The following is a 12,730-nucleotide window of genomic DNA, read 5'->3' as shown; positions in this document are numbered from 1 at the left end:
ATGAGCCTGCTCTCCGGTGTGCTGGCAAAAGAAAAACTGACCCTCGGTGCTCTCTCCCCAAGGTAGGCATCAGCACACTAACAAGGGAAAGGAAGGAGGCCGCTGAAGATAGGCATCTGCAGGAATTGCTAACCCAGCTCCAGACACAGCCTCAACACCTTCATTAACCCAAAGTGAACTGTGTGAAACTGGATTTCTGAAGCACAAGACAGGTAAGGGAGTCTTTTCCAAAGCCAGGTGTAGAAGAGCTCTTTACCTTGAGTCTAAAATCGCCTTCGGGCCATTGAACGTACCCACTCTCATTTGCTTGTGTCGTGAGAAATCACAGAATTTTTGAGCTGAAGGGGTGTAAAACCCACACTTCTTACTGAAGAGTAGTCAGCAGAGAAAGTATATTGAATTAGGCTACAGCAATGTATTTTCTTTATATTTCTCACACTACAGCTGAACACAAACAACGTCTTTTTCCATACCTCAAAGCTTCCTATTGGCCACAGATCATTCACTTCAGAGATATATGCTTTTTGAAAACTAATGTTCTGGGTGGCTGGGGAGAGCCCTGTGGTGGGTGTTCAGGAATTCTTTCTGCTTTACCATTTAAAAGAGCTAATAATGGTTGGGGAAGCACCCACACCTTTTGCTCCCTGAAGAATTCGGTGCTAAACTTCGTTCTTTGCTGCTCTGTGTTGCATACATTTTAAGCAGTTAGGAACTTTGCACATGAGCAGGAATCAAAGTGAAATTCAGAAGTGGAACTTCATGGACCATTCGCATATTGGAGAGGCATCAGTGGGATTCCATGACAATGCTAATTTGAGTGTTTTTGCTTGGTGCCTTTTATTGCCCGTGCCAAAGATCAGTACTATGGAAAGCAGAGCGATTCATATATATGAGTTAAACAAGTCTCTTGGCCTCTTTGTACCTTAGTTTCCTCATTTGAAAAAAAAAATGAATGGCTCTCAGGACACACTTTCCAGAATTCATACTGGGCTTACACCCAGCTAACCAAGAACTGCATGATGTTTTTACACACCGTTTTTTACATGCATTCATCTTCTATTTCACTTACAACTTGTGTAAAAACTGCATTCCATGCCAGGCCTGAAACGTTCCAAAGCTCAGTTCTGTGAGTAAATTGCAACCAAGATTTCTACAAAAAAAGACACAAGCAAAAGAAGAAGAAAAATATATATTCTCTCAGAACATTTATCCTTTGGCAATAATTCTAATTTATATATGATGAAACATAACAACACTACTCCCTCCGTACGCTGAAGAAATCTCACTGTGGAGGATATTATGATTTATACTTTGATGATTATATATGCGGTGCATTAGATACAAAATAGTAAATGCTCATTAAATACTTGTGTTAAGTGATCTTTATTTCTCTAGAAAGGCAGCACTATTGACATTTTGGGCTGGATAATTCTTTGCTGTGGGAGGCTCTGCTGTACACTGTTGGATGTTTAGTAGCATCTCTGGCCTCTGTCCACTAGATGCCAGTAGCATATACAGTTCTGACAAGCAAAAATGTCTCCAGACGCTACCAAATGTCACCTGCGTGCAAAATCACCCCGGTTGAGAGCCACTGCTCTATAATGATTCACTCTGATCTGTGTAATAATTCTCACACTAATTTTTGCTAGAGACAAAAAGGATTTGCTACAAAATTTTAGTAGTAATTTTAATCATATTTCCAAAGGGGTAACAAATTACTTTTATAAAAAATTAAGCTTTACAAAAATTCCAAATATACTGAAGTTATATTTGTAACTTAGATAAACTGCAAAAAAGGTAGTGGTTCAAACGTACGTCTTTCGATAGACTGTATTTTATTGCAGGATAAATCTCTAGGAAAAGGAAAAGGAAAATATTGCCTCAATTAGCTATTAGATATCTAATTAGTAGGAATAACTAGTAGAGGTTAGAATGATAATAATAAATAAGAAGCTTTGGTCTAAACTCCAAACCTTAGGAATTATTATTGGGACCTTCAGAGCCCCTAGCCCTGCCTTCACCTCTCTTAAGAGTCTCACCTTCAGGATCTTCATAAATTAAATATACAACTATAGATCTTGATAGATTTTGGAGGTAGTCTTTCCTGAGAGCAGAAGCATTGATTAGATTCCACCTTTTGTGGTCTCATCAAATTCTAGATTATGAGCTCAAAGTTTTTATCTCTATATATCATTATAATTTCTAATATTAAAAGGAATATTCTTATATTTACACACTTCCCAGTAGAGTTCTGTTTTTCTAGGCCAATTCATTACCAGAAGAAATAAAAGATACCCTTTCACACAACTTGAAAGGAAGTTACTCCTCTCATTAATATGTAACTTTAATTCAGTATTACACTTTCTATCATATTGACTTTTATTCGAAAATACCTACTCTTGACTATAGCTGACTATCTTATTTCCATTGATTCCAGCTTAGTCTCTCATTTCACCTGGATGGGTATAACTGTCTTCTGACTGGTGTTTCCATCTCTACCCTCTCCCTTTCTAAGCCATCCTCCACGCGATCACCAGATTAACTCTCCGGAAGTGGGCTTCAAATACCAGCATCACTTGTGAACTTCTTGAAGATACAAATACTCAGCCCTACTCTGGACCTCTGGAATCAGTAACTATGGGAGTGGAGCTTGTGTTTTCACAAGCCCTCCAAGTGGTTGGTTCTGTTGCAGGCTAAAGCTTGTCCTAAAGCACTGCTGTGGTAACATGGTAGCTTGGCACGTTATCCTTGGCTTGGCCTCCAAAGCCCTAGATGATCTGGCTCTAATCTCCTACTCTTCCCACTTGTACTCTACAGGTACTCAGAGTATTTTTCCTGTGTTTTGCCTTTCTCCCACTTTCCTGTTGCAAGCTTAGTCTTCCCAAGATGTCCGTCATTGATACCCAATGGCCCTTCGAGGTCCCGTTTAAACAGCATTGCTCTAGGAACATCTTCCCTGATCCAACTTGAAGTCTTTTTTCCCTCTTTTGTGCTCCAATACCAACTTATACCTCTCATTGCCCATATTCATTTCTTTCTTTAAATATAGCTGTTTTTGCAACCCATTTCCTCTGAGCATAAACTCCTTCAAAGTATGGACTAGATCCTGCTTATGTGCATCGTCTATCATGTTTAAAGCCAACGCGTGGACATAAAGCAAACTCAAATATTTATAAAATCAACAAATAGCTGGGGAGTGGATAGAAGGAGGGAACGACTGTTTTAAAAGAAAGGTAGATTTATGACTTCATGGTGCCTCCACAGCACTTTGTCATTATGGTTTGAGCTTATATGTTTATTTTCCCTGTGAGATCATGAGTTGCTAAAAGGAGTCCTGTCTTACCCATCTTTGTGTTTACAACACTAGGCATAGTGCTGATTAGCATATTCTTTTTTCGCTTTTTTATTGATTGGCATTTTTTTTTAAAGAATGAGAATACTTATTCCTTTTTTAAAGAATGAGAATACTTATCCAAATACCAAATACTGTTTGGCGCCTGAGATTCCTTTCAAACCTCCACTGCTCAGATACTGAGCAGTCAGACTCACAAGGATTAATGGGAGGTGAAGGCTGCTTCTGGTGTGATGTACGGGGTGGGGGTCGGGAGGTTGCCATTGGACGTCATTCCAGAAGCAAACATCAGGACTGTGTGGTGATAAACATGAGTCCCCGAGGTGGCTGGCCTGAAAGCCGGTTCACACCCTGAACTTCCCCAGCTGCCCGCTGGGGGGCAGGAGCGGGCAGAACAGCACAGCCCCAGGCTGCAGTCCCCAGGCTGCAGGTTCCTCGGTCACTTTCCCATTCCCGACTTCACTCACCCACCCTAGAGGGATTCTCTTCCCACTTCCCAGGAGAGGAGAGGGTGGCTCAGAGACGTTGCCCAGGGGGCCAGCCCAGGTGTTTTGATTTCCCAAACTCGCTCTCAGCCCCTCCAGGACTCTCCTGCCAGGGGTGCCAGAACTGAGGGGTCAGAGGTGGCCTCGGGCTCCATTGCGGGGGGCGGGGGGGTGGCGGGGAGGGGGGGTGGGAGTGGCGGCCGCCAGGCAGCATTGCCGTCAGAGCGAGCGAGTGAGAGGCATCAGAGCCCCACCAAAGGCCCCCGATAAGAATGCGGGTCAGCGGGAGGAGCTGCAAGGAGAGGAGGGGCGGTCCCAGCCCTGCCCAGACAGGACCAGCCGCCCCCACAGCTGCCGTCCTCTCCCTGGGGGCAGCAATGGGGGAGAGCAGGAGAGGACTCGCCAGGCTCCTGGGGTCTAAGTCCCCCAGAACCAGGAAGACAAAAGAGGAGCCCCAGGGAGCGGGGTGGGCCTGAGGTCACCGTAACACGCCTGTCCCTCCGCCACCCAGGCAGACAGAAACAAACGTTTGGCCCCCTCAACTGGTCTGCTTTCCTCTGTAACCCCTAAATCATTCTGATGCCCCCATTTAAGAAACTTTGTGACCCCAGACTCTCCCAAACAAGTGGTGGAATGGGCCAGCCTGGGTACCAGATTTGGCTCTGAGAAACTGGGTTAGGGTTAGGGTGGGGGGAAATAGGAATCCCACTGGGGTAGATGATAATTTTGGCCAAGATGTAGGATGGAAAGGTCAAAGAACGTAATAACCTACTCTGCCGCCTTGGAGCCAAAAACTGATCCTCTGTCAACTTTCCTAGGTTTGGGGCTCTGGAGCCCTGAGGCTTTTACTCATCTGATGTGTGTTAGGCACCAACTGTGCACCAGGCGTTTGAGCAGCCTGGGAAGGTGTGCATTTGTGCATATCCGGGGGTGCCCGATGGGTCCAGTGAGGAACTTCTGTGCACACCGTGGTTGTGTAACTGCGGCAGGTCTCTAGCTGGGAGTTGCACTAGGAACCTTTCCCTCATGCTTTTCAGCTGGGCGGGAGCCCATCAGATATCTCGGCTGCCTTTCATCACCTTGCCCCTGACAGGGATCATTCTGGGTGAAGAAATCGCTGTCAGTCACCCCCACCCCTCTCAGAGCCAGAAGGCCTGATTGACAGGCACACACCCACGGGGGTGGGGTGAGGGGGCCAAGGGGCTGGCCATCTCTGGGAAGGCAGGGAACCGGCATTCTTGGCAGGGGAGGCAAAAGAGGGGGCTTCCATGTGGAAGAGGAAGGAAATATCTAGAACCTTTTCATCTCCACAGGAGAAGACCAGGGAGGGACAGTCAGCCCAGCTATCAACCCCGAGGGAGCGCCACCCTCCTTCTGCATCAACAACCTCCGGGCAGGATCAGACCCTTCAACAATCACCTCAGCTCTGCCCCCAAACAAAGGGAGGTGAGGCTGCCCAGGGCTGCAGGATCAAAGAGAAGTGTCCACCCCACCCTGCAGCCAGCCTGGTCCTTGCTGCTGAGAGACCATGAGTCAAAAAGGAAACCGGAGCTGGAAGACAAATGAAGCAGTGGTGTGCTTGATGACTTTATTATGGCATAAAAGACACAGGCTGCTTCTTCCTCCTCCTCCCCCCCCCCCCCCAAAATGGGTTCACAGCACTTAAAGAAAAAAAAATCCTACATTTCTCCTCTAGGCGGCTGCCTAGAAGGGGGCAGACAGCCAAGCAACCTAGATCTATAAAAGAGGGGAGCAAAAGAAAACCTATCCAAAGCCCTCACCAGCACACCTTAGAGCTCGGGGCCTCCATGGGGGGAATATCCGTGCTGTCCTCTCCCCAACGCACATTTGGGAGTTCCCCTGAGGACGGTCACTGGGCAAGGCTGTCCTAGTGGCAAAGGGAGAGGTGGCTGGTTTCCTCAGCTGGAGGAAAGCGGCACCTCACACCCACAGCGCCCTCCCTCTCTCCCCCTCATCCACCTGGCCAGGCAACCTGCAGGCACTGCCAACTCTCTTCTGCCCCCAGCCCTCTCAGCAAGGAAAGGGACCTCTGGTCGGATTAGCAGGAGGTAGGGGAAGAGGGAGCATAAAGAAAGGACATTACTTCTTAACCTACCCCAGGCCCATGCGTCCTTCAGGGAGAGTCACCCCATCCCTCTTAAGAAGGGCTCTCTTCTACACAAACATATTCCCACCCAGATCCCAGCCCCACTTCCCAATAGCACCCACTCCTTGGACTGATATCCCCAAGGAAGGAAGAGATGCTGTGGGCCTAGGCTCCAGGACCTCGGCTGGGGTGAACAAGATGGGGTCTCCCTGGCTGGAGACCCCAGGCTCAGTAGAGAAACACACACACACACACACAGAAACACACACATGCATAGGTACACACAACATGAACACACATGTCCTAATATTAAATAAAATACCCTTTGCTTATAACTTAAAAAATCAATACACAACTAATCCTTGCACAGGGCTCTGGGTGGAGAAAGAAAGGCAGGGAAACGGGAGGTCGGGGGGAATCTTAAGGCCGCTACCTGGAGCCTGGGAAAGCCCACTAGCTCCAGGCTCCTGCGGCCTGTCAGACCCTGCCCCCATCAGCTTTTTTCCTTTTGCCTGGCTCCGCCTCTTCTGGCTTCACCCCTCCCCACGTTCCCCACTCCAGGACCACCATCAGGACGTACTTCTAGCCTCTAAAGAAGGGAACAGGGACAGCTTCCTGGACATCACCCCAGAAGGCAGGCCCCTTCCAGTGACAGGACGACTCCCTCGTACGGAAGGGGAGCCCCACCAGAGATGAGATGGGGAAGAGCCTCCTAACACACTCTACAGGAGGGGCAAGGCTTGTAGGCAGCACGAAAGGGGAGGGTCGCGCTAAAGAAAGAGTGGGGCTTGGCTTCTCCGCAAGCAGATGGCCAGGCAGGGACACAGTCCTCCACTCTGAGCAGGAACCGCTGGAGGTCCCTCTGCTGGGACACCCCCACCTACCCTCACCCAACCGAGGTGACCCTCTTCCTTCCATCCCTCAGGGGAGGGCAAAGGCCAGGCACCAAGGGTGAGGAACTACATCAGTTCTGGAGCAAGGGCTCTTGGCTGCCTTGAAGGCCTGCCTGGGCTGACAGATGAGAGTGGACTACTGAACTTTACCTTTATAAAGACCAAGAGCTAAGGACTGAATCAGAGTTAGAGAGGGAGGGGCTTACTTCCACTCCCTGACCAAATCCCTTTCTCTCATTTTAGAGGAAGACTTCCTTGCTCAACCTCCACATCTGGCTCCCTCCTCCACCCCACACTTCTGGCTGGAAGCTGTCGCCCATTCTGGCCCTCTTCCCTTCTTCCCTCGTGGCTCCATCACACTGGGTCTGGAAGGCTTAATAAGGAGGCACATCAGAGACATTATTTCTGCGGTGACAACTCTCCCAGCCAGATAGAAACTCCTCCCTTAGGGGGACCCCCAGCCTCTGCTACCCCATCTCAGCGCTCCCTCCGGAAACCCCGGGGTAAAGCACTCTAAGGGGGATGAAAGGGACCCGGGCCGCAGCGCGGCTCCAGAGGCCCTTTTATGGCCGGGTTCCCAGGCGCTAACGACGTGTCCAGACAGCTACCCCCAGCGCCCGGGGCGGCCCCACTCCTCTCTGCTCCGGGGACGCGCCGTATCCTCCAACCTATCCCCTCGGCCCTCCAGCCTCCGTAGGGGTAGTCCACCCCAACCCCCCAGCCCCCCAGCCCAGGGGCGTGAAGTGAAAGAACGAGGAAGGGGAGAACTGATGGGCATGCGCAGCTCCTCCCCGCCCAGTCAAACGCGTCCGTCCTGTCCAGCCCCAGAAACTAAGAGACCCCTAGCGACCCGGCTCCCTGACCCCCGCACCACTTTCCCTCCCTCTCCATAAATAACCACCTTCTCTTACTCAAGCCACCCCCCCCCCCCACAAGGGCATCAGGCCAGAGGGCTCTCTGCTGATGGCCCCAGGGGAGACCAACGGGGAGGCGGGACAGGGAGGCGGGACGAGGAGCTCAGTTGCAGGGAGCCGCGCTGCCCTCGGCCTCGCGCTTGCCTTTGCCCCCGGGGGGCTCCGCTCCGCCGGCCTTGCCCTCTCCCGCCGCCGCCCCGGCAGCCTCCTCTTTGGCGCCCTCGTGGGTTTTCATGTGTTTGGCCAGGTGGTCGCTGCGCATGAAGACTCGGCTGCAGACTGCGCAGGGGAACTTCTTGGTGCCGGTGTGGGTTTGGAGGTGGCGCTGCAGCTCGTCGGAGCGCGTGAAGCGCTTGCCGCAGAAGAGCCAGTTGCACACGAAGGGGCGGTCGCCGCTGTGCCAGCGCAGGTGTGCCTTCAGGTGCGATGTCTTGGCGTAGGCTTTCCCACAGCCCGGGATGTGGCAATTGTGCAAATGCTTCTTCTTGCCCCCATCGGGCCCGCACGGAGCCCCCAGTCGCTCCGCCTCCAGGCAGTTGGGGCAGCGGCACACGGTCTGGCCTGAGCTGCGGGGCACTGACCGCCGGGAGCCTTTGGGCCGGGCCGCCCCATCCAGACTGGTATCCAGCCCCTGGGATTCCGGGGCGGCTGCTTCCAAGGCCTTCGCCCCGTCGGGAGGCCCGAGGAGGTGCTGCCCTCCGGCGGCCGGGAGGAGGTGGTGCGGGTGCGGGTGTGGGTGGGGCGGCTGGGCACAAAGCTGGTGGTCTCCGACGTAGCCCCCCGAGCCAGCCTGAAGCGCCCCGGGGTGGCCAGGTGAGGTCAGCGCGCCCTGAGTGTGGGGGAGGTCCATCCAGCTGGTACCCGGATGAAGGTCCCACCACGAGCCATCCTCGGTGCCTGGGTGTGTCGGCCGGAACCACGATTCGTAATGGTGTGACACGTCCGGCTGCAGGAGCTTGGAAAAGGGTCCCGGGGCCAAGGGACTGTCGCTTTCCAGGTCCTCGCAGGTTACCCGAGAGGAGTACCAGTGGGCATGGCACTCAGTGAATGTTTTTGGATGAATTCATTAATTTTTAAACTGTGATTGATTGATTGATTGATTGATTGGTTTCCACAATGTATTTTCCTGTGTTGCCTACATAACTATAGTGAAACTCTGATTCTTATAAGGAACTCTTGGTGTTATGGGATGTTTAGGAAAGGCGGTGAGTTTAAGACGTTGTATTGACGCTACTAAAACCTCCTGGTGAAGGGACCTCATGAGCCTGCTCTCCGGTGTGCTGGCAAAAGAAAAACTGACCCTCGGTGCTCTCTCCCCAAGGTAGGCATCAGCACACTAACAAGGGAAAGGAAGGAGGCCGCTGAAGATAGGCATCTGCAGGAATTGCTAACCCAGCTCCAGACACAGCCTCAACACCTTCATTAACCCAAAGTGAACTGTGTGAAACTGGATTTCTGAAGCACAAGACAGGTAAGGGAGTCTTTTCCAAAGCCAGGTGTAGAAGAGCTCTTTACCTTGAGTCTAAAATCGCCTTCGGGCCATTGAACGTACCCACTCTCATTTGCTTGTGTCGTGAGAAATCACAGAATTTTTGAGCTGAAGGGGTGTAAAACCCACACTTCTTACTGAAGAGTAGTCAGCAGAGAAAGTATATTGAATTAGGCTACAGCAATGTATTTTCTTTATATTTCTCACACTACAGCTGAACACAAACAACGTCTTTTTCCATACCTCAAAGCTTCCTATTGGCCACAGATCATTCACTTCAGAGATATATGCTTTTTGAAAACTAATGTTCTGGGTGGCTGGGGAGAGCCCTGTGGTGGGTGTTCAGGAATTCTTTCTGCTTTACCATTTAAAAGAGCTAATAATGGTTGGGGAAGCACCCACACCTTTTGCTCCCTGAAGAATTCGGTGCTAAACTTCGTTCTTTGCTGCTCTGTGTTGCATACATTTTAAGCAGTTAGGAACTTTGCACATGAGCAGGAATCAAAGTGAAATTCAGAAGTGGAACTTCATGGACCATTCGCATATTGGAGAGGCATCAGTGGGATTCCATGACAATGCTAATTTGAGTGTTTTTGCTTGGTGCCTTTTATTGCCCGTGCCAAAGATCAGTACTATGGAAAGCAGAGCGATTCATATATATGAGTTAAACAAGTCTCTTGGCCTCTTTGTACCTTAGTTTCCTCATTTGAAAAAAAAAATGAATGGCTCTCAGGACACACTTTCCAGAATTCATACTGGGCTTACACCCAGCTAACCAAGAACTGCATGATGTTTTTACACACCGTTTTTTACATGCATTCATCTTCTATTTCACTTACAACTTGTGTAAAAACTGCATTCCATGCCAGGCCTGAAACGTTCCAAAGCTCAGTTCTGTGAGTAAATTGCAACCAAGATTTCTACAAAAAAAGACACAAGCAAAAGAAGAAGAAAAATATATATTCTCTCAGAACATTTATCCTTTGGCAATAATTCTAATTTATATATGATGAAACATAACAACACTACTCCCTCCGTACGCTGAAGAAATCTCACTGTGGAGGATATTATGATTTATACTTTCATGATTATATATGCGGTGCATTAGATACAAAATAGTAAATGCTCATTAAATACTTGTGTTAAGTGATCTTTATTTCTCTAGAAAGGCAGCACTATTGACATTTTGGGCTGGATAACTCTTTGCTGTGGGAGGCTCTCCTGTACACTGTTGGATGTTTAGTAGCATCTCTGGCCTCTGTCCACTAGATGCCAGTAGCATATACAGTTCTGACAAGCAAAAATGTCTCCAGACGCTACCAAATGTCACCTGCGTGCAAAATCACCCTGGTTGAGAGCCACTGCTCTATAATGATTCACTCTGATCTGTGTAATAATTCGCACACTAATCTTTGCTAGAGACAAAAAGGATTTGCTACAAAATTTTAGTAGTAATTTTAATCATATTTCCAAAGGGGTAACAAATTAATTTTATAAAAAATTAAGCTTTACAAAAATTCCAAATATAATGAAGTTATATTTGTAACTTAGATAAACTGCAAAAAAGGTAGTGGTTCAAACGTACGTCTTTCGACAGACTGTATTTTATTGCAGGATAAATCTCTAGGAAAAGGAAAAGGAAAATATTGCCTCAATTAGCTATCAGATATCTAATTAGTAGGAATAACTAGTAGAGGTTAGAATGATAATAATAAATAAGAAGCTTTGGTCTAAACTCCAAACCTTAGGAATTATTATTGGGACCTTCCAGAGCCCCTAGCCCTGCCTTCACCTCTCTTAAGAGTCTCACCTTCAGGATCTTCATAAATTAAATATACAACTATAGATCTTGATAGATTTTGGAGGTAGTCTTTCCTGAGAGCAGAAGCATTGATTAGATTCCACCTTTTGTGGTCTCATCAAATTCTAGATTATGAGCTCAAAGTTTTTATCTCTATATATCATTATAATTTCTAATATTAAAAGGAATATTCTTATATTTACACACTTCCCAGTAGAGTTCTGTTTTTCTAGGCCAATTCATTACCAGAAGAAATAAAAGATACCCTTTCACACAACTTGAAAGGAAGTTACTCCTCTCATTAATATGTAACTTTAATTCAGTATTACACTTTCTATCATATTGACTTTTATTCGAAAATACCTACTCTTGACTATAGCTGACTATCTTATTTCCATTGATTCCAGCTTAGTCTCTCATTTCACCTGGATGGGTATAACTGTCTTCTGACTGGTGTTTCCATCTCTACCCTCTCCCTTTCTAAGCCATCCTCCACGCGATCACCAGTTTAACTCTCCGGAAGTGGTCTTCAAATACCAGCATCACTTGTGAACTTCTTGAAGATACAAATACTCAGCCCTACTCTGGACCTCTGGAATCAGTAACTATGGGAGTGGAGCTTGTGTTTTCACAAGCCCTCCAAGTGGTTGGTTCTGTTGCAGGCTAAAGCTTGTCCTAAAGCACTGCTGTGGTAACATGGTAGCTTGGCATGTTATCCTTGGCTTGGCCTCCAAAGCCCTAGATGATCTGGCTCTAATCTCCTACTCTTCCCACTTGTACTCTACAGGTACTCAGAGTATTTTTCCTGTGTTTTGCCTTTCTCCCACTTTCCTGTTGCAAGCTTATTCTTCCCAAGATGTCCGTCATTGATACCCAATGGCCCTTCGAGGTCCCGTTTAAACAGCATTGCTCTAGGAACATCTTCCCTGATCCAACTTGAAGTCTTTTTTCCTTCTTTTGTGCTCCAATACCAACTTATAGCTCTCATTGCCCATATTCATTTCTTTCTTTAAATATAGCTGTTTTTGCAACCCATTTCCTCTGAGCATAAACTCCTTCAAAGTATGGACTAGATCCTGCTTATGTGCATCGTCTATCATGTTTAAAGCCAACGCGTGGACATAAAGCAAACTCAAATATTTATAAAATCAACAAATAGCTGGGGAGTGGATAGAAGGAGGGAACGACTGTTTTAAAAGAAAGGTAGTTTTATGACTTCATGGTGCCTCCACAGCACTTTGTCATTATGGTTTGAGCTTATATGCTTATTTTCCCTGTGAGGTCATGAGTTGCTAAAAGGAGTCCTGTCTTACCCATCTTTGTGTTTACAACACTAGGCATAGTGCTGATTAGCATATTCTTTTTTCACTTTTTTATTGATTGGCATTTTTTTTTAAAGAATGAGAATACTTATTCCTTTTTTAAAGAATGAGAATACTTATCCAAATACCAAATACTGTTTGGCGCCTGAGATTCCTTTCAAACCTCCACTGCTCAGATGCTGAGCAGTCAGACTCACAAGGATTAATGGGAGGTGAAGGCTGCTTCTGGTGTGATGTACGGGGTGGGGGTCGGGAGGTTGTCATTGGACGTCATTCCAGAAGCAAACATCAGGACTGTGTGGTGATAAACATGAGTCCCCGAGGTGGCTGGCCTGAAAGCCGGTTCACACCCTGAACTTCCCCAGCT

The 12,730-nt window shown here is 47.8% G+C and overlaps 1 pseudogene across 1 annotated transcript; it reads right to left on the bottom strand.

Moving 5' to 3' along the window:
• Positions 1-5,152: 5,152 nt before the first annotated feature.
• On the bottom strand, positions 5,153-8,805 carry LOC309651227 (transcription factor Sp6 pseudogene; annotated as a pseudogene). The gene has a single exon. The product of its transcript is annotated as a transcription factor Sp6 pseudogene (transcript).
• Positions 8,806-12,730: the final 3,925 nt, after the last annotated feature.

This window comes from Balaenoptera physalus (assembly GCF_965194825.1).
Source record: "Balaenoptera physalus genome assembly, chromosome: 20".
Taxonomy (NCBI): Eukaryota; Metazoa; Chordata; class Mammalia; order Artiodactyla; family Balaenopteridae; genus Balaenoptera; species Balaenoptera physalus.
The sequence above is the reverse complement of the archived record's forward strand: the minus strand, read 5'-3'. Positions and strand labels throughout refer to the sequence as shown.